The sequence below is a fragment of the Panthera onca genome, chromosome C1, assembly GCF_046562875.1.
Source record: "Panthera onca isolate mPanOnc1 chromosome C1, mPanOnc1 haplotype 2, whole genome shotgun sequence".
In the NCBI taxonomy this organism is placed as follows: Eukaryota; Metazoa; Chordata; class Mammalia; order Carnivora; family Felidae; genus Panthera; species Panthera onca.
In genome coordinates this window covers 8481938-8507788 of record NC_138346.1, presented here as the reverse complement: position 1 = coordinate 8507788, position 25851 = coordinate 8481938, and the positions used below count along the sequence as shown (strand labels likewise).

Below are 25851 nucleotides of genomic sequence, written 5' to 3'. Positions count from 1 at the left end.
GGGCCAGTATTGGCTATGCGGTCCCAGCTCTCTCCAGGGAGGGGGCTGAGTCTGTCATCCTTGGGGACAGAGCTGCTCTAGGCATCTAAACACCCCATTCATCCAGCGGACTCCCTGGTTCACATCCCCGGTTCACAAGTGCCTTTGGGAAAAATGCGATTGCTTCTAGGGCAGAGGTTTACCAACGTGAATCACTCTTCAGGGCCAGAAAGGTACGGCAGGGGAAAAATAAACCGCCAAGGTATAATCAAACTTTATTTTATACGTGATAAGATACAAACGTAGGATGCCAGAGATTGTGGTTTAAATTTGACAGTGAACAAATACAATTTGGAAATAGAAATAATCAAAGTCTCATAATGTATTACTCCTTAGATTTGAAATCCAAAACGTGACACTCCTTTCTTAAGCCCCGAGGTGTCATTCGACGCCAGGGTGTGTATCTGGTGCAGCAACGCCCCGCAGGGAAGTCACCCCTGAATCTTTTAACTGGGGGCAATACTTAGTAGTTTTCTGTTGTTTCATAACTGAAAATAGCTGCTCACAAACGTAGGTACTTCCAAACATGGACAGAATCTTTGCACAATGGTTTTTATATTTAGGGTAACCATTCCCAAGGTGTTTGTAGAATTCTGGGATTCCGACACAGTCGTATTTCGTTTTCAGTATCGTGTTGCACTGTAGTTCAATAACCTCCATCTGTAGCTCCTCGCTCACGTTGTTAATATTAACTGAGAAAGGTGAACTGAACAATGTCAGCTCGTTTTCATAAAGTTTGAAATCAGAGAACCGTTTTTGGAACTCAGTCTTCAACTCTTTAATTCTGGGAATATAGTTCAGGCCATCTCTTTCATTTTCGGAAACTAATTTCAGCGTGGGGAAGTGGGCCAGATTGTTCCTTGCCAAATGAGTCTCCCAAAGACACAGTTTCATTAAAAACGAGTGAATTGAGTCATACATCTGCGTAACCACTTGTGAACGCCTTTGCAGGGAGATATCCAACATGTTTAGGTAAGTCATAATGTCAACCAGAAAGGCTAAGTCTTTGACCCAATCTTTGCTAGTAAGCTGGGGAACAGGTTTTCCTTTAGAAGACATGAAAAAATCAATTTCTTCCAACAGTTCGAAAAACCGCCTTAACACCATGCCACGACTCAGCCACTTAAGTCCCACGGAGAACAAGCTTCCATACTGTGCATCTAACTCACTGAACAAAGCACTGAACTCTCTGTGGTCTGAGCCATGGGAACGTATCCAGGTTATGGTGTGAATTACTATGTCCATGACATGATCCATTTTTAACTTTTTAGTGCAAAGTGACTCCTGGAGAATGAGGCCGTGCACAGACTTAAGCTCTGTGTCTTTGCAAAGCCCCGACACCTTAGATTTAAGTTCTGTAACAAGTTGTTCAACACCAACCAGTGCAGAATTGCCATCGGTGCTAACACTGACTAATTTCGACCAGTCTACATTAAATCTTTTAAGACTTTCCTCAACACATACAAATAATTCGTTTCCTGATGAGGTGCCTGTCATGGGTACCATGTCCAAAAGCTCTTCGGTCACATCAAAAGTTTCGTCAACACCACGAATAAATACAGCCAGTTGGGGGGCATTATCTACATCAGCCCCTTCATGAGCTGCAATGGAGAAAGCCACAAATGATTTACCTTTTCCTCGCAACTTGTCCTGTAAGTTCCCAGCCACATCGCCAACGTGCCGCGGAACAATATTAGCGCTTAGTCTTATGTTCGCAAATGCGTGTCTCTGTTCAGGGCACATAATCTCCGCGGCACTCAATAGACATTCCTTTATAAACTCGCCATCTGTAAAAGGTTTGGATGCCCGGGCAATTTTCTCACTTAATACATAACTGCATTTCATAGCAGCATCACTTATTTTATTCACATTCAAAAGGACATCGTGTTGAAATTTCAGTCTTTTTTTCAGCTCATTTAGTTTTTTATCACGCATCTTTTCTGTATATCCCTCATGGTTCCTGCTGTGGTTTGTTTCATAATGGTGTCTGAGGTGATACTCCTTCGACACAGACACGCTTTGTTTGCATATTAAACACGTAGGGACATTCTTTACCTCCACAAAGAAATAGGCTCGCTCCCATTTTTCTTGAAATGTGTGGCTTTCTTGTTCTAGCTTCCGTTTTCCCACTTTTGAAAGAGACAAATGCATAAGAAATATTAACATGTCACCTTCGCTAATGCTTTGCAAGAAAAAAGTACTGACTCTATTTTTGCAAAGTGTAAGTGTGCTGTTCGCTCCTTCAGTTAGGGAAGAACTTAGTGAATGGTGGGGGTTGTAGTCAACAGCTAAGAGGAAGCCTCTGATTTTCCTGTGCAGACGACTGCAGACACGTAGGAATGCAGCCCCAGGGACACCAGATTTTCTGATGCAGCAGCAAAAGAAGCTGGAAATCCAGATTTCTATGTGAAATTTCTTGATTTTTAAAAATATTCATAATAAATTGTGGGTTTTTTTCTCCCTGTAAATACTGTAGAAGCCATTATGACTACTCACTAGATTAGGCAGATTAGGGACTCGTTTGGGGTCTCTGGTTTAAACCTGACAAAAACTCTACTTGAAGAGAATTAAATATCTAATTTCTGAAACCACAGCTTTACGAACCTGTCCAAACACAATCCTAGAGAGCCCCCAAGAAGGGGAGCTAAGCTGATGTATCTCAAAGTGCTGTGTTTTTGCAGACTTCAAGGTTACAGTTAACTAGGACAATACTCATTAACTTGATCTGAGGAGGACTTACCCATTTTTAATACAGGGAGAAATTGTATTTAAGTGTCCCTATCCTGAGGGGCGCTGGGGGGCTCAGTCAGTTAAGCATCGGCTCTTAGTTTCAGCTCAAGCCACGATCTCACAGTTCGTGAGTTTGAGCCCCGTGTCGGGCTCTGTGCTGGCAGCGTGGAACTTGCTTGGAATCCTCTCTTCCCCTCTCTCTTTGCCCCTCCCTTGCTCTCTCTCTCTCTCTCTCTCTCTCAAAATAAATAAACTTAAAAAACAAAAAAGTGTCCCTATCCTGATTCCAGCCCCTCTCTGGGGAACCCGGCTGACAACCCGACCCTGGCAAGTTTCAGTCTACGGAGCTTTAGCGTCCCTTACTTCTCCGCGTGCTGTTCTTCCAGCCTCTCTCTTCTTGGCCTTGACTTTTCTCTCCAACAGGGTCCAGAGCTATGGCAAGCCCTCCAATCTTTGTTCCTTGCTTGTCTTCCAAGGCCCTCTCTGCATCAGCCTGTGATCTGAAGTCAGCATAGGCGATCCTGCAATTGTGGGGACCGGGTGGAGGGGAGAAGAAAGCATAGTCAGCATTCAGTACTTTTGGCTTCTGAATTAGTAATACACATACAAGATTCAAAAGGCAAAAGGTAGAAAAGGATATGGTGCAGTGTGCCTTCTGCCCAATTTCTATCCTCAGAGGCAACATGCTGTACATATAAAAGCAAATGTACACATATACACACTCTATTTTTGTTAATGTTTTTATTTATTTTTGAGACAGAGAGAGACAGAGTGCGAGCAGGGGAGGGGCAGAGAGAGGGAGATACAGAATCCGAAGCAGGCTCCAGGCTCTGAGCTGTCAGCACAGAGCCCGACGCAGGGCTCAAACTCATGAACCGTGAGATCATGACCTGAGCCAAAGTTGGACGCTCAACCGGCTGAGCCACCCAGGTGCCCCACACTCTATTTTTTAAAGCTTTACTGAGATATAATTCATGTATCATAAAACTCATCCATTTAAAGTGCACAGTGAGGGGGCGCCTCGGTGCCTCAGTCGTTGAGCGTCAGACCTCGGCTCAGGTCATGATCTCACGGTCTGTGAGTTCGAGCCCCGCGTCGGGCTCTGTGCTGACAGCTCAGAGCCTGGAGCCTGTTTCGGATTCTGTGTCTCCCTCTCTCTCTGGCCCTCCCCTGTTCATGCTCTGTCTCTCTCTGTCTCAAAAATAAATAAACAGGGGCGCCTGGGTGGCGCAGTCGGTTAAGCGTCCGACTTCAGCCAGGTCACGATCTCGCGGTCCGTGAGTTCGAGCCCCGCGTCAGGCTCTGGGCTGATGGCTCGGAGCCTGGAGCCTGTTTCCGATTCTGTGTCTCCCTCTCTCTCTGCCCCTCCCCCGTTCATGCTCTGTCTCTCTCTGTCCCAAAAATAAAATAAAAAACGTTGAAAAAAAAATTAAAAAAAAAATAAATAAATAAACATTAAAAAAAATTTTTTTTTAAATAAATAAAATAAAATAAAATAAAATAAAATAAAATAAATAAATAAAGTGCACAGTGAGGGGCACCTGGCTGGCTCCATCAGTGAAGCATGTGACTCGTGATCTCCAGGTTGTAAGTTCAAGCCCCATGTTGGGTGCAGGGATGACTTAAAAATAAAATAGCGTACAACGACTTCTAATGTAGGTATAGAATTCTATAACCATCACGATAATCTGATTTCGGCAGATTTTTATCATCTCCCAAAATGTCCATCAGTGGTTACTCCTCGTTCTCCCAAGTCATTCCCAACCCTTGGCCCAACCACTATGCTATTTGCCTATTCTGGACATCTCCTACAAGTGGGATCACAGGACCGTGCAATCTTTTGTGAGTGGCTTCTTTCACGTAGCCGAATGTTTTTCAGATTCTCCGTGTTGTAGCATGTGTTACTATTTCATTCCTTTTTATGACAGAACGGTATTACGTTGCATGGAAGAACCACGTTTTGTTTATCCGTTCATTTGCTGGTGGACATTTGGGGTTGTTTCCACTTTGGGGCTAGTAAGGATGAAGCCGATATGAACATTTGTCGAAACGTGTGGATATACGCGTTCATTCCTTTTGGGTGCGCACCTAGTGGCAGAATTGCTGCACCATATGGCAACTCTATGTTTAACGTTTTCGGAAACCGCCAAACCGTTTTCCAAAGCAACGGCACTAGTTTACGTTCCCGCCAGCAACGAACGAAGGTTCCAAGTTCCCCATATCCTTGCCAACACTTGTTACGGCCTGCCATTTTTTATAGCCACTCTACTGGTTGTGAAGTAGCATCACACCATGGTTTTGATTTGCATCTCCCTAACGACTCATATCGAGCATCTTTTCATGTTCTTATTGGGCACTTTTACACCTTGTTTGGAGAAATGTCCATTCAAGCGCTTTGTCCATTTTTTTAAAAAATGTTTATTTGTAAAAAATGATAAAAATAAAGATGTTTACTTATTTTTGAGAGAAAGAGCGATCGCAAGTAGGGAGGGGTAGAATGAGAGGGAGAGAGAGCATCCCAAGCAGGCTCCACATTCAGTGCAGAGCCCGACGTGGGGCTCGATCCCACACCTTGTGATTATGACCTATGCTGAAATCAAGAGTCACACTCTTAACCGAGTGAGTCATCAGGCACCCCAAGCCCTTTGCCCATTCTTTAATTGGGTTGTCTTATTATTGAGTTCTAAGAGTTCTTCACATATTCTGAAGATAAGTCCCTTAACAGACACATGATGTGCAATATTTTCTCCCAGTCTGTGGAGTTTTTTTGTATAGTGTCCTTTGAAGTACAAATGTTTTTAATTTTAATAAAGCCCAACCTGTCAATCTTCCATCACCTGTGCAACACCCTAACCTAAGATCACAATGATTTACTCCTGTGTTTCTGCCACAGTCTTGTTTTAGCTCTTCTGTTTTAGGTCTTTGATCTGTTTTTAACATTTGTGTTTTGTACACAAAACACAACCTCCATTATATTTTTACATAAAAAGTAGAACATCACACACACTGTTCTATATTTTGCCTTTATATTGGAGATTATTTCCCATCAGTACACAAAATGCTGTTTCACTTCTTTTTACAACTGTATACTAGAATATCTTTTGGATCTACCAGAAAATTTTAGTCAGTTTTCTATTGACAGATATTCAGGTCAATTCTAATTTTGCACAACCAATTTTGTAACACATTATGTCACACTTGTCTGACTCTATCTGCAGGATAAAACAGCACGTGCGACTATAACAGATACTAACTCATCTCTATAGAGACTTCACCAATATATCCCTTCTACCAACGAAGTCCGAGCATGCCAGTTTCTCCAACCCTCTAGCACTGTGGTGATACATTTTTTGATCTGTGAACATCTAACAGGTAGGAAGTTGCATCTACATTAAATTAATTAAAATTACATTTTTTTTTTAAGAGTAGACTTTTTTTTTAAATTTTTTTTTTAATGTTTATTTATTTTTGAGACAGAGAGAGACAGAGCATGAATGGGGGAGGGTCACAGAGAGGGAGACACAGAGTCAGAAGCAGGCTCCAGGCTCCAAGCTGTCAGCACAGAGCCCGACGTGGGGCCCGAACTCAAGGACCGTGAGATCATGACCTGAGCCGAAGTCAGATGCCCAATTGACTGAGCCACCCAGGCGCCCCTTAAAATTACATTTTAATTAACAATTATTTTAGTATGAATGAGGATGGGTGTCTTATGTTCAAAATTCCTTTGGGAATGCAAGCTGGTGCAGCCATCTGGAAAACAGTATGGAAGTTCCTCAAAAAACTAAAAACAGAACTACCCTACGACCCAGCGATTGCACTACTAGGCATTTATCCAAGGGATACAGGTGCGCTGTTTTAAAGGGACACATGCACCCCCATGTTTATAGCAGCACTATCAACAATAGTCAAAGTATGGAAAGAGCCCAAATGTCCATCGATGGATGAACGGATAAAGAAGATGTGGTATATATATACAATGGAGTATTACTCGGCAATCAGAAAGAGTGAAATCTTGCCATTTGCAACTACGTGGATGGAACTGGAGGGTATTATGCTAAGTGAAATTAGTCAGAGAAAGACAAAAATCATATGACTTCACTCACATGAGGAGTTTAAGAGACAAAACAGGTGAACATAAGGGAAGGGAAGCAAAGACAATATAAAAACAGGGAGGGGGACAAACCAGAAGAGACTCTTAAATACAGAGAACTGAGGGTTAGGGAGGGATTGTGGGAGGCGGGATGGGCTAAATGGGGAAGGGGCACTAAGGAATCTACTCCTGAAGTCATTGTTGTACTATATGCTAATTTGGATGTAAATTAAAAAAAATAAAAAATAAAACAAGTTAATAAAAATAAGTAAAATTTAAAAATAAAGGAAAAAGATACACATAAAAAAAAAAATTCCTTTTCTGTGACCTACCTGTTCATACTTTGCCAATATTTTTACTGGATTGTTGGTCTTTTTCCTCATTGATTTGTAAGATACACTTTATCAACAAAATTAGCCCTCAGTTGTTTTTTTTTTCATTTCTTTAATGTTTATTTTTTTTTTGAGAAAGACACAGTGTGCGTGGGGGAGGGGCAGAGAGAGAGGAAGACACAGAATCCAAAGCGGGTTCCAGGCTCTGAGCTGTCAGCGAGAGCCTGACGAAGAGCTTGAACTCATGGACTGAGAGATCATGACGAAGAGCCAAAGTCGGAAGGTTAATCGACTGAGCCACCCAGGCACCCCTATTAGCCCTCAGTTTTGATAGAAATTACAATTTTTTTTTCCTGGTTTCTCACTTGTCTTTTGACTTTGCTTAAGGGATTTTTTCCCCCACACAGAAATACTTTATATTTATGCAGTCAAACTTATCTATTCTTTTAGGGCTTCCAGGATTTGTGTCACACTCAACGGGTCTTCCCCTGCTGAAGATTAAAAACAAACAAACAGCAGAGTCCAGCTGGTTCAGTTGGACGAACATGTGACTCTTGGTCTTGGGATTGTGAGTTCCAGCCCCCCATTGGATGTAGAGATTACTTAAAAATAAAATCTTTAAAAACAAACAAAACAAAAACATTCTCCATGTCTTCCTCTAGTACTTTATGATTCCATACTTTCAACGTAAACCTTCATGAACCTGTAACTTACTTCGGTGAAAGATAAGTAGAAAGGATCTGCTGAGTAAGAATATTCTTGAAGAATGTACCACACTCGCTTCTGACATAGGTATTAGGCTTTATTTAATACGGCCATGGATTCCTTGGCTTCCGCTATCTCCCCTTTATAATAATTCTTCATGTAAAGGAATGATTCTGAAGACTTAAGTATATGTAATCAAAACTTATTTAAATATCATTAGAGAAATTCTATGATTTTTGGCAGCAACTTTTTGTTGTTTTCCAGTGTTTCTGACTGTAAGCATGGCAGAGTCCCCAATCTCCTCACAGAAAACACTGACAATAGCTAATTGCTAACAATATGGGATTCATCCTTTCAGACTTGTTTTCTGAATTGGTAGGATTCTTTTCTAGAGATGTTATTCAGAATATACTGGTATAGACTATTTTAGAGTTTACCTACTCCGACAATTTTCGCTCAAATGTATCTGTAACTCTCATACGCAAGCTGCACCTCATTAAGAATTCCTCCAAAATAGGGGCCTCTGAGTGGCTCAGTTGGTGGAGCATGGGACTCTTGATCTAGGGGTTGTAAGTTCGAGCCTCACAGTGGGTAGAGATTACTTAAAAATAAAGTCTTAAGGGCTGCCTTAAAATAGGGGTACCTGGGTGGCTCAGTAGGTTAAGCGTCCAACTTCGGCTCAGGTCATGATCTCATGGTTCATGGGTTCAAGCCCCACATCAGGCTCTGTGCTGACAGCTTGGAGCCTGGAGCCTGCTTCAGATTCTGTGTCTCCCTCTCTCTCTGCTCTTCCCCCACTCACGTTCTGTCTCCCTCCCTCAAAAATAAACATTAAAATTTTTTATTAATAAAATTTTAATGGGCACCTGGATGGCTCAATTAAGCGTCCAACTCTTGATGTTGCCTCAGGTCATGATTTCACGGTTCATGAGTTCAAGTCCCACATAGGGCTCTGTGCAGATGATAACAGAGCCTGCTTGGGATCCTCTCTCTCCCTCTCTCTCTGCCCCTTCCCCACTCATTCTTTTTCTTTCAAAATAAAAAAACTGAAAAAAAATTATCAAAATCTTAAAAAAAAAAAAAAAAAGAGGGTTGTGTGGGTGGCTCAGTCAGCTAAGCATCTCACTCTTGATCTCAGCTCAGGTCTTGATCTTAGGGTTCTAACTTCAAGCCTTACATGAGGCAGTTTTGAGCTTACTTTAAAAAAAAGGGGGAGGTGGTGGTGGTGCCGGGGTGGCGCAGTCAGTTAAGCGTCTGACTTCCACTCAGGTCATGATCTCACAGTTTGTGAGTTTGAGCCCCACATCGGACTCTGCGCTGACGGCTCAGAGCCTGGAGCCTACTTTGGATTCTGTGTCTCCCTCTCTCTCTGCCCCTCCCCCACTCATACTCTGTCTCTCTGTCAAAAATAAACATTAAAAAGATTTTTAAAAAAAGAGAGTTCCAGGGGAGCCTGGGTGGCTCAGTCGGTTAAGCGGCCGACTTCAGCTCGGGTCACGATCTCACGGTCCGTGAGTTCGAGCCTCACGTCGGGCTCTGTGCTGACAGCTCAGAGCCTGGAGCCTGCTCTGGATTCTGTGTCTTCCTCTCTCTCTGCCCCTCCCCTGCTCATGCTCTTTCTCTGTCTCAAAAATAAGTAAAAACATTAAAAAAAATAAAAATTAAAAAATTAAAAAAAAAAAGAGAATTCCTTTCAAAATACATCCTACTCCATCCTTTCTGATTTCACCACATTCACCCTCTTACTCTACCAAAGCCTAGATACGTAGTGCTAGTGTTTCATTAATTATTACAACACAGTTCTTTTTAAAAAAAAATTTTTTTTAAATGTTTATTTTGGAAGGGACAGCACAAGCAGGATAGGAGCAGAGAGAAAGACACAGAATCTGAAGCAGGTTCCAGGTTCTGAGATGTCAGCACAGAGCCCAGTGTGGGGCTCGAACTCAAGAACAGTGAGATCATGTCCTGAGCCAAAGTCAGAGGCCTAACCAACTGAGCCCCCCCCTTGTTTTTTTTTTTTTTTTTTACCGATGATGGCTTTAAGGTTGTTGTTGTCTTTTTAATATTTATTTATTTTTGAGAGAGAGACAGAATGTGAGCAGGGGAGGGGCAGAAAGCTAGGGAGACACAGAATCTGAAGGAGGCTCCAAGCTCCGAGCTATATTAATACAGAGGCTAATGCGGGGCTCAAACTCACAAACTGAGATCATGACCTGAGCTGAAGTCGAATGTTTAACTGAGCCCCCCAGGCGCCCCTGTTACAACGTAGTTCTAACGGGCCAATTCAATGCTTGTTTGGCCACCTGTCCAGGCAATTCACCAAGTGTGCTGTTTTACTGGAGTCAGCCCTGGAGAGAGAAGAATGGAGATGATCTATGACTGAATTCTTCCAATCTTCAGTCTCGAACTTGGTAGCATAAGCCTTCATTTCTCAATGACACCACTACAGTTTTCTAGAAACTTCTGACTGTCCATTTATGATGCCCCCTTCAGTTTTTTTTATTCTCTTTTTTCCTTTTTAAAAAATTTTTTTAATGTTTATTTATTTTTGAGAGAGAGACAGAGAGAGAGTGCAAGCAGGGGAGAGGCAGAGAGAGAGAGAGGGAGACACAGAATCTGAAGCATGCAAGGCTTGAACTCACAAACCGCAAGATCATGACCTGAGCCACCCAGGCGCCCCTGCCCCCTTCAGTTTTTTATGCCTACTGGTAGAAAGGTTGGATAACTACTCTTTTGTTTTCTAAAATCAGGCCTAAGTGACTTGGGAGAATGTAGTGAAATTCTGTTATGTCTGAACCCAGTAGAAATACATTGTTTTTCAACACCGGTACAAAACACACCTTTTATTCATCCCATCCTTGCTCACCAATCTGATTTGAAAGGCATCCTTAAACACTTCTTTTAACTCACGCTGAGTGACTTTATCAGGCAAGTCCTTGATCAAAAGTGTTTTGGTATTTCGAGCTATGTAACACAAAAGCATATTTTCAGTCTGAGTTCAGATCTAATAAGCATCAAAAGTTCTACAAGGGAGGAAAAATACTTCTCCAAGAGTTAGGGGGTGTTAATAGCAATACATAGTCCTTCATTTAACAAATGTTTGAACACACATCTGGGTGAGGGCCTATGCTACATGGTACATGAAAATACAGGTTTCTACTCTCGGGAACGTGGCCTTGGAGGAAAAGGCTAGCAAACATACAGTCACATAATTACAAACTCTGATAAGTGCTAAGAAGGAAAAGTAAAAGGGAAATGAGAACATCTAGTAAAGACTTAACCTAGGGGCGCGTGGCTGGCTCAATCAGAAAAGCATGCAACTCTTGACCTCTGGGCCATGAGTTTAAGCCTCACATTGAGTGGAGAGATTACCGGAAAGGAAAGGAAAGGAAAGGAAAGGAAAGGAAAGGAAAGGAAATCCCCCATACTCCCCCCCCCCCCCAAAAAAAAAAGACTTAATCTAGTCTGGAAGGGAAATTTTTTCTGATCTGAGGAAGTGACCTTTAAACTGAGATTCTATGGATGGGCTGCAGGTGGTCAGGGACTGAGTCCTACAGAGAACATTATGGCAGAGAAGGAAAGATACATAATGACAGAGAGCACTGTAGACAAAGGATGCTATGACAGGGAAGGTGAGCCAGGCAGCTAGAGCACACAGGGTGAGAGCAATGCAGATAAAGTTTGTGCTGTGGAAGCAGGTGACCTGGTGGTAACTAAGTACTTGTACACAATAAGAAAGAATCTGATACTACTAGTTCCTGACCCAGAGCCTTCTAGATACACAGTTATCTATAATGTTTACTTATTTTTGAGAGAGAGAGACAGAGTGTGAGTGGGGAAGGAGCAGAGAGAGGGAGACACAGAATCCAAAGCAGGCTCCTGGCTCTGAGCTGTCGGCACAGAGCCCGACGCGGGGCTCAAACTCACGAACCGTGAGATCATGACCTGAGCCGAAGTCGGCCGCTGAACCAACTGAGCCACCCAGGCGCCCCCACAGTTATCTATAAATAAATTACCTTGTTTACATACCTTTCTTTACTTCCTTTCCTTTTGGTTTTCTCAATTTAATTTCATTCCCAAGGACCTTTGTCTCACTAAGTTTCAGGGCTTTTCCCTGATCATTAGCAGATTTAAAATTCACATAACCAAATTTCCTACAGAGATGTAAAAGGGGAAAAAAACAGCAAGTAAGATCAAGAGGCACATGACTTCTGGTTGGCTAGTCACACTGGGTGTGAAAGTGGAAATCAGCACTGAGTCATTTACAATTTAAAACTAAGGCTCCACCAACCAGCAATAAGAATGCCCATCAAGTAGCCAAAGGAGTGGTTCTCACCTATAGGCAAGTTTGACGATGTCTAGAGACATTCTGGCTGTCACAACTGGGGGAGTGCCTCTACTACTCAGTGGGGAGAATCCAGGCACACACTGCTACAGAGCCTGCAATGAACTGGACAGTCCCCCGCAAATTATCCGGCCCAAAATGTCAATAGTGCCAAAATGGAGAAAGCCTGTTCTGGATCAAGGGATGAAGTCAGTGCAAATTCACCTGCTGAAATCTTTTATTAGTTTTCTGTTTAGCGACTGACCAAATTTAACCAAAACCTATAGAAAATGAAGTTTAAAAGTAAGGTTTTGAATTTTTGTTTTAAGAAAAATCCATGTGCATTCGTGAATCAGAACAAAAATATCACTCCTAATGAGGAACGTATTAGCAAACGCAAGGGCTATTACAGAAAGATTTTTTTTTAATGCAAAAAGGGTTCTTATTTATTGCAAATTACAAACAAAAAGTTAACAAAAACCGTAAGAGCGATGTGACAAAAGTTGTGGCGTAGGCTCTGGAGCCAGAGTGCTGGGTTCAACTCCAAGCTCTGCCACTTTCTAACTGTGTGATGTTGGGCACATTACTTAACTTCTCTGTGCCTAAATTTTCTTTGTGAAATGGGAAGAACAGCAATAATTACCACTGAGGATTGTCTTAACAGGTTCAATGAGTTAATAGAAATAAGGAACGAAGAACAGTGCCTGGAACAGTGAGTGCTCAATGAATGTTTACTATTATTATTATTTTTTTAATGTTTATTTATTTTTGAGAGAGAAAGAGACAGAGTGCAAGCGGGGAAAGTGCAGACAGGGAGACACAAAATCCGAAGCAGGCTCCAGGCTCTGAGCTGTCAGCACAGAGCCCGACACGGGGCTCGAACTCACAAACTGCGAGATCATGACCTGAGCAGAAGTCGGACGCTCAACTGACTGAGCCACCCAGGTGCCCCTGTTACTATTATTATTTTTTGTTTGTTTTTACCTAAGACAGTCTGAGTACTATAAAATATGCTCACACCCAGGAAATACGCTTCTGATGAAAAAGAAGTGAGAAAGATGAAATTCAACTTGGCAAAAAAAGCAGAAGTGATACAGAACCTATATTTGCCACCAAAGTGAGGGGGCTACGATTAAATGTGCAGCTTAGTTTAAAATAATTCTGGGCAGGGGCGCTTGGGTGGCCTAGTCCATTAAGTGCTGGACTCAGTTTTGGCTCAGGACGTGATCTCACAGTTCATGAGTTTGAGCCCCCTTCGGGCTCCAAGTTGACCGTGCGGAGCCTGTTGGGATTCTCTCTTTCTCCCTCTCTCTCTGCCCCTCCCTTGCTTGTGCTCTCTCAAAATAAATATATTTAAGAAATAATAAAGTAAAATAAAATAAAATAATCGTGGGCAAATAACATCACTCACTGTAGAAAATCATGGAAGTATGTTTCTGTAAAGACAAGGAGAATCTCGGGATTATTTTAACATTTCAATTGGAAAAATGGGATAGCAATTTAATATGATGGATTTTTTTAAATAAATTTTTTAAAATTTATATTTATGAGAGAGAGAGTACATGCATGTGAGTGAGGGAGGGGCAGAGAAAGAAAGGGACAGAGGATCTAAAGCGGGCTCTGTGCTAACAGCAGAGAGCCCCACATGGGAACTGAACTCACGAACCGTGAGATCGTGACCTGAATCCAAGTCAGATGCTTAACTGACTGAGCCACCCAGATGCCCCAATACAATGGATTTTCTAAGAACCATGGAAAGATTTTAAATATAGTAGCCCCTCTTATCCGTGGTTGCAGTTATCCACAGTCAATTGTGTGGTCTGGAAGCAGACAATCCTCCTTCTGACCTAGCTTCAAAATGTCAACAGCACTCTAAAGCGAGGTCACAACGCCTATACCACGCACCTCACCCCATCTCATCACGGAGGCATTTTGTCATTTCACAGCATCACAAGAAAGAGGGTGTGCATAGCAGAGTAAAAATATTTTGAGAGACAAACCACATTCATGTAACTTTCATTATAGTATACTGTTACAATTGTTCTATTTTGTTGTATTGTTGTTCATCTCTTAGTGTGGTTAAGTTATAAATTCAACTTTATCACAGGTATGTTGTAAAAGAAAAAACATAGTATACGCAGGGTTCAGTACTATCTGTGGTGTCAGGCATCCACTGGGGATCTTAGAATGTTTTCCCCGCGGATATGAGACTACTGTACTCACTTTGAACTGCCAGAGACTGATGTGAAACCCCACTAAAGGGTGAACAGCAGGTAACAGAAGGATCCGATGAGACAGAAGTCTGGTAACCCACAATGAAACAGAAAAATACGGGAACTCATAATTTCTCCAGGGATAATAATGCTGGGCTGATCGATTTAACATTCTTCATCTATCAGTATTTACCTGGACATGCCAACTCTGACATCAACCACTGTGAGATCATTTTTAGCAAAAAACTCACTGAGACCAGTTTTTAGTTCAGCAGCGGTTTTGTTGAAATTCAGGTTTCCAACAAACAGTCTGAAAGTTACAGGTGGTTCAACTGCCATACAAAAAGGTTAAGAAGAAAGAAAGAAAGAAAGAAAGAAAGAAAGAAAGAAAGAAAGAAAGAAAGAAAAGAACTCAAATAAACAGTTCAGTAACAATGATGCTAAAAGAAAACTCCGTTAAAGTTTCTGGCATATTGTAACGCCAAACTGCAATAAAAATCCCCTTGTTTATCACTTGGGCTTTCGCCTTGTCCACAAACATCATACCTACACTTAACCAATACGCAAGTCTCCATGTTTTGTCTTGTGCTTTAAAACACAACAAACAAGTTACCTTCCAATCTCTGTTTTTTGATTCCAGGGAAAGCCTTCTGTTTAGCCATCTCCTTCTTCCATTTATCAGGTGTTTTTTTGATAGGCTCTGTGGGCAAAAGCCAGAATACTATATTTTTAATGATCTGTCTGTACCACTAATGAGTAAACCGGAAGCTTTTACTCTAATCACAAATATCATACCTATGGTATGTCTACTCTTCACAAAACACATAGGTTAGGTCTGGTCAGAGTACTTGTGAAAGCATTTATAAACTAATCAGAAAGTTCTTCAAGTTGCTAAAAGAAATCCAACAGCCTCTGCCCAAGGGCTTCCCTTACAACCTGAATTCCTTGATACGGGCCACCCCTCTACTGAACTGATTTAGGTCATTCTGACCTTCCTCTTCCTCTTCTTCCTCACAGCCCTTTTCCTCAGTCACTGTCCCCAACCCCTACAGGAAGAGCTTTCTCCCTCTGACCCATGTAGAATACACATCTTCTTTTTCAGATTCTAAATGAAAACCTACCTAATCAATTAGACAGACTTATTAAGAATGAGAATAACAAATTGTTCTTTCAGAAAAACTTCCCGTAAATCTGGCTATAATACACAAACCAAAAAAAAAAAAAAAAAAAAAAAAAAATTCACTGCCACTTTAACCTCTTATTTTGAAATAACTTTAAATGCATTCCCATTGTATTTTAATAAAAATATAATAATTACTTATTTGGAAGCAGTATCTTTTTTTTTAATTTTTAAGTAATCTCTACACTCAACATGGGGCTCAAACTCACAACCCTGAGATTCAGAGTCATATGTTCCACTGACTGAGCCAGCCAGGCACTCCTGGAAGCAATACAATTTAAAATGTTACATAGATTCCATCAAGACAAAAACAAAATCACTGAGAATTAAGTTTGGGGGACTATTAACGCGCGTGGCTCACGGCACCACGACAGAAACAATCAATGTATAATGTTCAGTGAAAACTGATTCTGGTCATGGGGACAGCAGAGGTCAAATGTCCACTGAGATTTCCTCCTCAATGAAACCAGGCCTGAAAAATCAGCCAGGGATTGCCACGGCAACTTTCTGAAGGGGGGTATCTTGGCAGAACGCCTCTAACAGCAATGTGGAAGGACACAGGACTGACCCTTGCTATCTTGTAGCCACTAGCCAGGAACGCCTCTGGAAGAGGACTCGTTACCTTTCTCATCTTGGCCCAACTCCGTGTTCTTATCTTCTTCCTCCTCATCGTTCCCACTTCTCTTCTTGGCACTCCTCCTGTCTTTTGGCAATTTGGCCCATGTGGCTGCCTTCCTGTGTGGTGATGTTAGTTTCTCAGCAACCACGGGAGCCAGAGACGTTTTCCCCCCGACTTTATTTTCTGGAGCGGTAGTAACCTTCCCACCATTTTTCTGAGGGACGACAGCCTGGAGGAGAAGTAGCAACAATGAAAGCAGGTCCTCCCCCTGCCCAAGAGGTTACAGCCACATATACAGTCAGCAAGGGCAAGATTTGGTCAGGCACATATGTCAATGTCTATGTTGATCTGCGATGAACTTCTCAATGTGCAGTAAGAGAGCTCCCAGCGCCACCTGACGTGCTCGTCTTAAGAAAAAGGAAAAGAAAAACAAATTCCTAGACTTCACTTAGAGTTATCCAATCAGAATCTTTACAGGGAAGGAGCTAGTTTCTAGGAGTATCCAAGCTACTGCCCTAGGAAAATATGCCAAGTCAACTACTGTTTAGATGGTTCCACATGCCTTTAGAGTGCCAAATCTTTGCATACAAATATACATCAGAGTGAAGAGCCTCCCACAACGGACGACTAGAACATACCCGGGAATGAGAGCCAAGCCCCAAACATTGAGTCTCATGTTTTCTTTTTTTTCTTTTTATTTTTTTTTCAACGTTTTTTATTTATTTTTGGGACAGAGAGAGACAGAGCATGAACGGGGGAGGGGCAGAGAGAGAGAGGGAGACACAGAACCGGAAACAGGCTCCAGGCTCCGAGCCATCAGCCCAGAGCCTGACGCGGGGCTCGAACTCACGGACCGCGAGATCGTGACCTGGCTGAAGTCGGACGCTTAACCGACTGCGCCACCCAGGCGCCCCGTCATGTTTTCTAATTATACCATCAATTCCCACCCCACGGCTACTAATAACTGGGCGTGGTATTATAAAATTAGATACCTAAAGATGACAATTTCAGTAAAGCACTGAATGCAGTTTCACCATACACAAAAGAACAAGATGGGCAATTAAGAGAAGCACTGTCTTTATCTTGCCAGTGCTACCTAGAACCGTGTCATAATACAGGGAAGGCATTACTGGTGTTACGGGCTGAACTATATCCCACTAAAATTCATATGTCAAAGTCCTAATCCCCAGCATCTAAACATATTACTGGGGGCGCCTGGGTGGCTCAGTCGGTTAAGCATCCGACTTTGGCTCAGGTCATGATCTCACGGTCTGTGGGTTCGAGTCCTGTGTTGGGCTCTATGCTGACAGCTCAGAGCCTGGAGCCTGCTTCAGATTCTGTGTCTCCCTCTCTCTCTGCCCCACCCCCACTCACGCTCTGTCTCTCAAAAGTAAATAAATGTTAAAAAATTAAAAAAAAAAAAAAAAGAATATTACTGTATCTGGAGACAGGCCTTTAAAGAAGTAATTAAGTTAAAATGGGGTTGTTACACTGGCCCTAATCCAATATGACTGCTGTCCTTATAAGAGATTAGGCCACAGATGACAGACGAATGACTATGTGAATAAACACTGAGAAAGCAGACATTTACAAGCCAAGGAGAGAGGCTTCAGAAGACCAAACCTGCCAACAGCTTGATCTTCAACTTCCAGTTTTCAGAACTGTGAGCAAATAAACTTCTGCTGTTCAGCCACCCAGTCTGTGATATTTTATTAAGGCAACCCCAGCAAACTGGTGTGTATATATATATAGCCCTCAATCCACATCATAGGAAGAGATAAGTACATGTGATTAGCATTACTGATTATGAACACAATTTATAGGCAAGCAGATGAGGGGGACCAGTGCATCTGGCATGGTAATGATGTGGGATCAGGGAAGTTAGGTGAAAGAGATTAGGGTTTTATTTATTTATTTTTTTAATCTATTCATTTTTAGTAATCTCTATACCCAACGTGGAGCTTGAACTTACAACCCAGAGATCAAGAGTCACATGCTCTACTGAGCCAGCCAGGTGTCCCAAAAGATGAGAGTTTTAATGAAATAATTTCAATGAGCCAGCTTTAGGTTCTGGTTACCTTAAAAGTTCATCTAATTGCAACAGTATTACTACATGCTGCACTAATCAAGGATTATAAGAACCACACTTTAATGACCAAGGGTGACCAGTGTGAACAGTCGAGAACCACATCACATGCTTATCAGCCTAAGAAAAATATTATGTGACTACTCCTGTTTTCCTCTAAGCTACCAGAGTCTGAGTTCCAAAGCAAAAGTTGCATTCACCAATGGGAATGCAAGTTGGTGCAGCCACTCTGGAAAACAGTATGGAGGTTCCTCAAAAAACTAAAAACAGAACTACCCTACGACCCAGCGATTGCACTACTAGGCATTTATCCACGGGATACAGGTGTGCTGTTTCGAAGGGACACATGCACCCCATGTTTAGAGCAGCACTATCAACAATAGCCAAAGTATGGAAAGAACCCAAATGTCCATTGATGGATGAATGGATAAAGAAGATGTGGTATATATATACAATGGAGTATTACTCGGCAATCAAAAAGAATGAAATCTTGCCATTGGCAACCACGTGGATGGAACTAGAGGGTATTCTGCTAAGCGAAATTAGTCAGAGAAAGACAAAAATCATATGACTTCACTCACATGAGGACTTTAAAAGACAAAACAGATGAACATAAGGGAAGGGAAACAAAGATAATATAAAAACAGGGAGGGGGACAAACCAGAAGAGACTCATAGATATGGAGAACAAACTGAGGGTTACGGGAGGGGTTGAGGGAGGGAGGATGGGCTAAATGGGTAAGGGGCACTAAGGAATCTACTCCTGAGGTCATTGTTGCACTATATGCTAACTAAGTTGGATGTAAATTTTAAAAAACAAAAAATAAAATTAAAAAAATAATAAAATAAAATAAAAAGTTGCATTCACCAAGAACCTCTGGCTGATCGGTATGGAAAGCTAATGCAATGTATAGTGACCATCATAATACATTAGATGTTCTCTTAACTGTGTCTAACCATCATATAACATATCTATGGCTAGATTAAATGACAGTCTCAATTCCAAACAGGACTTACTAACTTGCCATCCATGAAATGCCAAGCATGTGTGGCTAGCAGGTTCCTCTATGGTACTCAAAATACACCCAGGCATTTCTGTTCCATATGGCTAAACTATATCCTTAAAAAGCATCAATTGCGTTTGTTCCAAACCTGCAAGCGACCATCGTATTTGCAGTTTCAATTACATAGCCAAATCATACAAACCAATCATGCAAAAAGTAAGTTACTAAATCTATGAAAACCAAGTTGAATGCTTTGGACATATTAGATAAAGCTTAAAAACCTGTAGTCAGGTTAGGTGTGGGTGAGCAGCCATAAAAGGATGGAAAAAATGGTAAATATGTAGGAGTATTCAAATCGCTTTACTAGTAGTCTCTCTGGTTTTCTTTGCTCTAAAGAAACAAACTTGGGGCACCTGGGTGGCTCAGTCGGTTAAACATCCGACTTTGGCTCAGGTCATTATCTCGAGGTTCGTGAGTTTGAGCCCCGCGTCAGGCTCTGTGCTGACAGCTCAGAGCCTGGAGCCTGCTTCAGATTCTGTGTCTCCCTCTCTCTCTGCCCCTTCCCTGCTCATGCTCTGTCTCTCTCTCTCAAAAATAAAATAAGCATTTAAAAAAAATTTGGGGCGCCTGGGTGGCGCAGTCGGTTAAGCGTCCGACTTCAGCCAGGTCACGATCTCACGGTCCGTGAGTTCGAGCCCCGCGTCGGGCTCTGCGCTGACAGCTCAGAGCCTGGAGCCCGTTTCAGATTCTGTGTCTCCCTCTCTCTCTGCCCCTCCCCCGTTCATGCTCTGTCTCTCTCTGTCCCAAAAATAAATAAAAAACGTTGAAAAAAAAAATTTAATAAAAAAAAGAAACTTCAGGGCGTCTGGGTGGCTCAGTCAGTTAAGTGTCTGACTCTTGATTTCAGCTCAGGTCATGATCTCACAGAGTTCAAGCTCCACATCCGGCTCTGTGCTGACAGTGCAGAGTCTGCTTGGGATTCTGTCTCCCTCTCCCTTGCTCTCTGCCCCTCCTCCACTCATGCTGTCTCTCAAAATAAATAAAAATAAACTTAAAAAAAAAAACCTTCAAATTACAGAAGATGCACTTATGGGTGTACTTTGTACAGGGAAGACAAATTATTCCAATACTGAACCCAAAGTCAAAGACAAAACCTTAGTCCCACATCAAAGGATTGGTAAATGAATATATATTTAATGTTTTAAATTAAAATCAAACGGTATGTATGGATAATTTACTTTTGATTGATTAAAACAACTACTAGACTGAATAGGGCTGAGGAAAGTTTCTTTTATACAACTGGTTGCTCAAAGTGGACAATAAATGATTGTTGACTGCCTCTTACAACGAATGCTTGGGGGGAAGACAAAAATAAGCTGGGAAGGGGTAAGGGCTTTGGATTCTGCAGAACCATGGATAATCCTGGCTGTGTCGCTTATTAGTTCTAAAACCATGGGCAAGTTAGTTAATGGCTACATCTGTTTTCCCATCTATAAAATGGGGCTGATGCCGCCTGCCTAATATGGTCACTTAATGCATTAAGCCCGAGCACAGTGGCTGCAGACATGAAACATTCACTATTCATTAGCTGTGTCCTCACTCATCCACCTCAGTTCTTTCAGGACTTAACTTAAACCCGTCCATATTCAAATGCTAATACAGAGGCTCCCAGCCAGAAGCAGAGAATGTAGTAGGGTCCTAAACATTTGTCAAAAGAATAAATATGGAAACAGAGATGTTTGGCGGGCATACAAACTAAAGACATTTAATGGGGCAGTCTGACAAATCAAGAGATTTCCTTTCAAGCCAGTATTTCCAGGCAACCAATATCACTTTTCAAACAAAAAAACACTTTCGCATTCCCCCGAAACAAACCTCACTTCTCACAACGTATCATTATTCTTTTTACAGGACGCGGGTAGTTGACTCCATAAGATTCTGTTTGGAATTTCTGCATCCATGCTCATGGGAGTGGTCTGTAATTTTTTTTTTTCTAAAAGTGACTGTCAGATTTTAGCACTGAGTCTAGAGGGTGGGCTTGTGAAACTAGTCAGAAAGTGTTCAGGATACCACTTTTGAGATTAAACAAGGCAGTTTAACTGTTTTACTCTGGATTCTGACAGTAGGAAGTCATTATGCCACGTGCTGTATATATAATTACCTCATCTCTACTTCCATCGTCTGACATCTCATCTTCCCCATATTCTATCTCCTTTGGAAAAAAACTCATTTTCTTCAGTTCATCTTGCTTTTTTTCCTGCTTACAATGGACAAGATTATTAGGCTCATCACAGGGCCTTTGACATTCCATGCTAGGTACCTTTTGCCTCTAGTATCTGCAATAAGTTTCAATTTGCAATAAATTCTATTTGTAAGAATTCTACTTGTAATAAATTCAGGCCTTATCCTAAAGTTAGTTATATTTGGAATATTTTGCTCACACTGGGGAGTAACAAAATATATCGAAAAAGATAATTTTTGGTAAATGTCTGTAGGTCAGATGTCCCATACCGTGACTTCTGCCAAAACCTAGAAATGGTAACTCCTCAAGGTATTAGGCCAGCTTCCAAGAATTCCTCCCTTTCCCTCTCATCGGCTCCCTTCACCACGCGTTTTCAAATAATTTCGATGTTTTTAAAAATTAATTCCACTACCAACTGCTCAAATGAAAGCACACCGGGCCAAAATAAAGCCCCCATACAGGTAAAAAATCAGTACCTACAGTTCAAATGTCTTTACCTTTCCAGACTGAGAACTCAGTGTTAAGTAGAGCAGCGTCCATCTCTACCTCCGTCCAAATTTACAACACAAGTGAGGAGTCTCGCACCAGAACCTAGAGCCGCCACTTCTCAAGTTAACCCGCACAGTCTGGTCCCTCCTTTACAGGCGACTGCGGGGGTGCGGCCCCGCCCACCCAGGGCCCAGCGAGCCACCGCGCACTGCAGAGCCGAGCAGGGAGCCCCTGGCGCCAGCAGACCCGGAGCGCCCTCCCAGCGGCCGCCCAGGACTCTAGACCCGTGCTGAACGCTCTCCGGAAGGAGACGGAGCCCTCGTGCCTCCGCGTCGGCCAATCAGAGCCCGCACAGTCTCTGGGCCAATCCGAGACGCGGGCCCCAGGAGGAGACTGAGAGCGCGAGCCTGGGGGCGGGGTCTCGAGTCAGGGCCACTAATGCTGCGCCTGCGCACAGGGCGGACATCTTGGTTGGTTTTCGTCGGTTTTCGTGGGCGGTTCAGGTTGGCAGAGGAGAAGGTGCAAGTCCTGTTAGGTTTGGGGACCTGGCGGGTGGTCCCACGTCCCGGTACACCCTTGTCGGTGGGTCCGGAGAAAGTGAATGGCAGTCATAAAAGCAGCCACTCGTTGCCCGCTCGTGAGCAAGGGTAGATAGGTTCCAGGCGCTCAGTTAACCCGGTGAGGCCGCCACCTGCTCGTAGCCGAGAGGGAGGCGCAGGGCATCAGAGGCTGCGACCCGACAGGAGGGATTGGCGGATGGTCTCTCGACCCCGGGCACCGCCGCCACGCCGCCAGTGACGTTGGTGATGGTTCTAGCCCAAATCATCAATACCTGTTTTGTGCCCGGCATAGTTGCTTTTCACACATTTTATCATGGACTTCTCGAAACACACTTGTGATTTACGTGTTGTTAATAAAATACCATATCATTTGAAATAATGCCTATCTGTAAAAGTGAAAGATGTGATGACGCTAAGTAAAAAGCATTCTTATTAAAATCAGGAATAAGAGGGGTGCCTGGGTAGCTCAGTCCGTGCAGCATGAGTCTCTTGATCTTGGGGGTTGTGACTTTCAACACCACATGTGGTAGAGAGTTCACTTAAAATTTTGTTTTAAATCAGTAATAAGAGACATATTAATAAAAGACAAAAATGGACAAAGGATACGAAAAGCAATTTTCAGAAGACGTTTAAGTAGCACAAAAGAGTGTGAAACCGTGCTCGACCATACAACTGTCAGGAAAATACAATTTAATAAGATACCATTTGTATCCGTCAGATTAACAGAATTTAAAACCTCAAACAGTATTTTGGGCAGTATTTTAGGATTGTGGGAAACTGGCAAATTGCTACTGTAGGGAAGAAAATACATTTTTTTTTTTTTTTTTTTTTTTTTGCTCTATCCTCCTAAATTCTGGGTTGGGGGACAAAAGAGGTAAACAAGAGAAAAGCATGTACGTTTCTTCATCATAAGTTTTATGTAACACTGGAGCCTTCAAAAGGAAGACCTGAAGAAGTGGTTAAGCCTGAGTGTTTTATGCTGTTTGATGAAGAGTGGAGACTTGTGGGAACACAGAATGGGACAAAGGAGTGTGAGCTCAGTGTGGGAAACCAGAGAAAACAGCAAGGCCTGTTGGTTCATATTCCTCATGGTGTCTTGGAGAAAAGGGTGCTCCTTTCCTCCGCATACAGGGAGGGTACCCTTTGCCTCAGAGTCCTCTCTGCACCTGCTTTGTTCAAATTCATTTAGCTTAAAATATTCAATATGCCAAGGTGCCATACTTCGGGATAGTGTGCCCTGAGCCCCCTCATTACAGTCACTCACAGAGAACTTTGTCAATTTCCAATCAAGGTAAAAATTCTCATTCCTTATATTTAATAATTCCACTTATAGGTATCTAAATAATAAAGAAGCAGTCACACTGATAGACGTGAATTTTTTAAAATATTTCTTAATGTTTATTTTTAAGAGAGAGCACAAGAAGGGGAAAAGCAGAGAGGGAGACAGGATCCGAAGCAGGCTCTGTGCTGTGCTGTCAGCAGAGAGCCCGGTGTGTGGCTTGAACTCATGAACTGTGAAATCATGACCTGAGCCGAAGTCGGACACTCAACTGACTGAGCCTCCCAGGTGCCCCCATAATAAAATTCTTTTTAAGTTTGCAATAAAGATTTCACACATTAGGGAACCTGGGTGGCTCAGTCGGTTAAGCGTCCCAACTTTGGCTCATGTCGTGATCTTGAGGTTTGTGAGTTCAAACCCTGCATCGGGCTCTGTGCTGATAGCTCAGAGCCTGGAGCCTGCTTCCGATTCTGTGTCTCCCTCTCTCTCTGCGCCATCCCCACTCATGCTCTGTCTCTCTCTGTCTTAAAAATAAATAAAACATTAAAAAAAATTTTAATAAATAAACATTAAAGAAAAAAGGATTTTATTATGAACATTTCCAAACATACATTAAATAGAATAAAAAATGAATCCACTTTTACCCATCACCCAGGTTCAAAATTTCAATATTTTTGCCAAATTTTTTGCAACTATTCCCTGCCTTACTTTCCCCCCTCTTCCCTTCATTTTTTTTTACTTGAGTATTTTAATGTGAATCCTAGGCATCCTATCATTCTACCTATAAACACTTTATTATGTACATTAACATGATATTGGCTTGATACCAGTTAATAGCTAGTCTGTGTTCAATTTTCTGTCTCCAAAATGCCTTCTTACTGTTGGTTTGCTTGAATTAAGATTCAAAAGTTTCTACACATTCCATTTGGTTGTTATTGTCTCAAATCATTTAAAATCTTTAATAGAAAACCTCTTTTAAATGCTATCTATTTATTGAAGAAACCAAGTCATTTGTCCTATAGAATTTGACCTCATTCTGGATTTGGATGACACCTTTAAGGTATCTTTTTTTTCTTTAATGTTTATTTTTGAGAGCGAGCACTTGAGAAAGTGGGGAAGTGGCAGAGAGAGGGGAACAGAGGATCTGAAGCAGGCTCTGCGTTGTCAGTGCGAAGCCTAATGTGGGACTCAAACTCAATGAACCATGAGATCATGGCCTGAGTCAAAACCGGATGCTCAACCGACTGAGCCACCCAGGCGCCCCTCTTCATGGTATCTTGAACATATTCGTCCAACCTCAGTGTTCTTTTAAACTGGTAGTTAGATCTGGAGGCTCCGTTACATTAAGGCTCAGGGTTTTTTGCAGAAGACTTCATGGTTGGTGGCGTGTAATTCTCTTGCCTTCCTCTAGGAGGCACTTAGGGTCTTGTTGTCCCACTTTAGTGAAGTTAAAATCGATCAGACTGTTCCGGGTGTTGTCAGCTTCATCACCCATTGTAACCATTAATCTTCTACCTGATGGTTCTAGGCAGTTTGTTTTGAAAAGCAAATGATCGAAAACAATCTATTATTCATTGTGGGGGGAGGGGATATGTGTGGGGACATGATAGGAATCAAATTGCCAAGAGCCTAACAGTGGTTTATGTAGGTGTTGGGAACAGAAGTATCATTTTCATTCTGTATACTTCATTGTTTAAAATTGACTGAAATAGAAACAAAAGAAATCCTGCCTATGCATGTCTAATGAGGTAAACCAGCCAGGGAAAACGACTGGCAGAAAGATTCCAAATCCAAATTCCAGGAAGGGCAGCCAGGGAAGTGCGCAGAGTGAAAGCCATGAATGTGGAGCGCAGTCTGCTTTGCTGTGTTTTTGCCTCCTGGTGTCCCTTCCTCCTTCTGACAGCCTGCATTCCCTCTAGGGTCCCTCCCTTCCTCCCCTGGATTCAGTTTTGGTGGAATT

At 42.2% G+C, this 25851-nt stretch overlaps 1 long non-coding RNA gene across 4 annotated transcripts; it reads right to left on the bottom strand.

The window, feature by feature from the left end:
• Positions 1–237: 237 nt before the first annotated feature.
• Positions 238–22345, bottom strand: LOC132672275 (uncharacterized). Of its 4 annotated transcripts, none has more exons than XR_013557157.2 (6): positions 22061–22345; positions 21483–21581; positions 16236–16461; positions 15047–15133; positions 3133–3290; positions 238–2168 (listed from the first exon to the last, which is right to left on the bottom strand). It is a non-coding gene; the product is annotated as an uncharacterized LOC132672275 (long non-coding RNA). The 4 variants fall into 4 exon arrangements; XR_013557156.2 differs by having other exon boundaries at positions 21483–21578; XR_013557155.2 differs by lacking the exon at positions 21483–21581 and adding an exon at positions 11926–12050.
• Positions 22346–25851: the final 3506 nt, after the last annotated feature.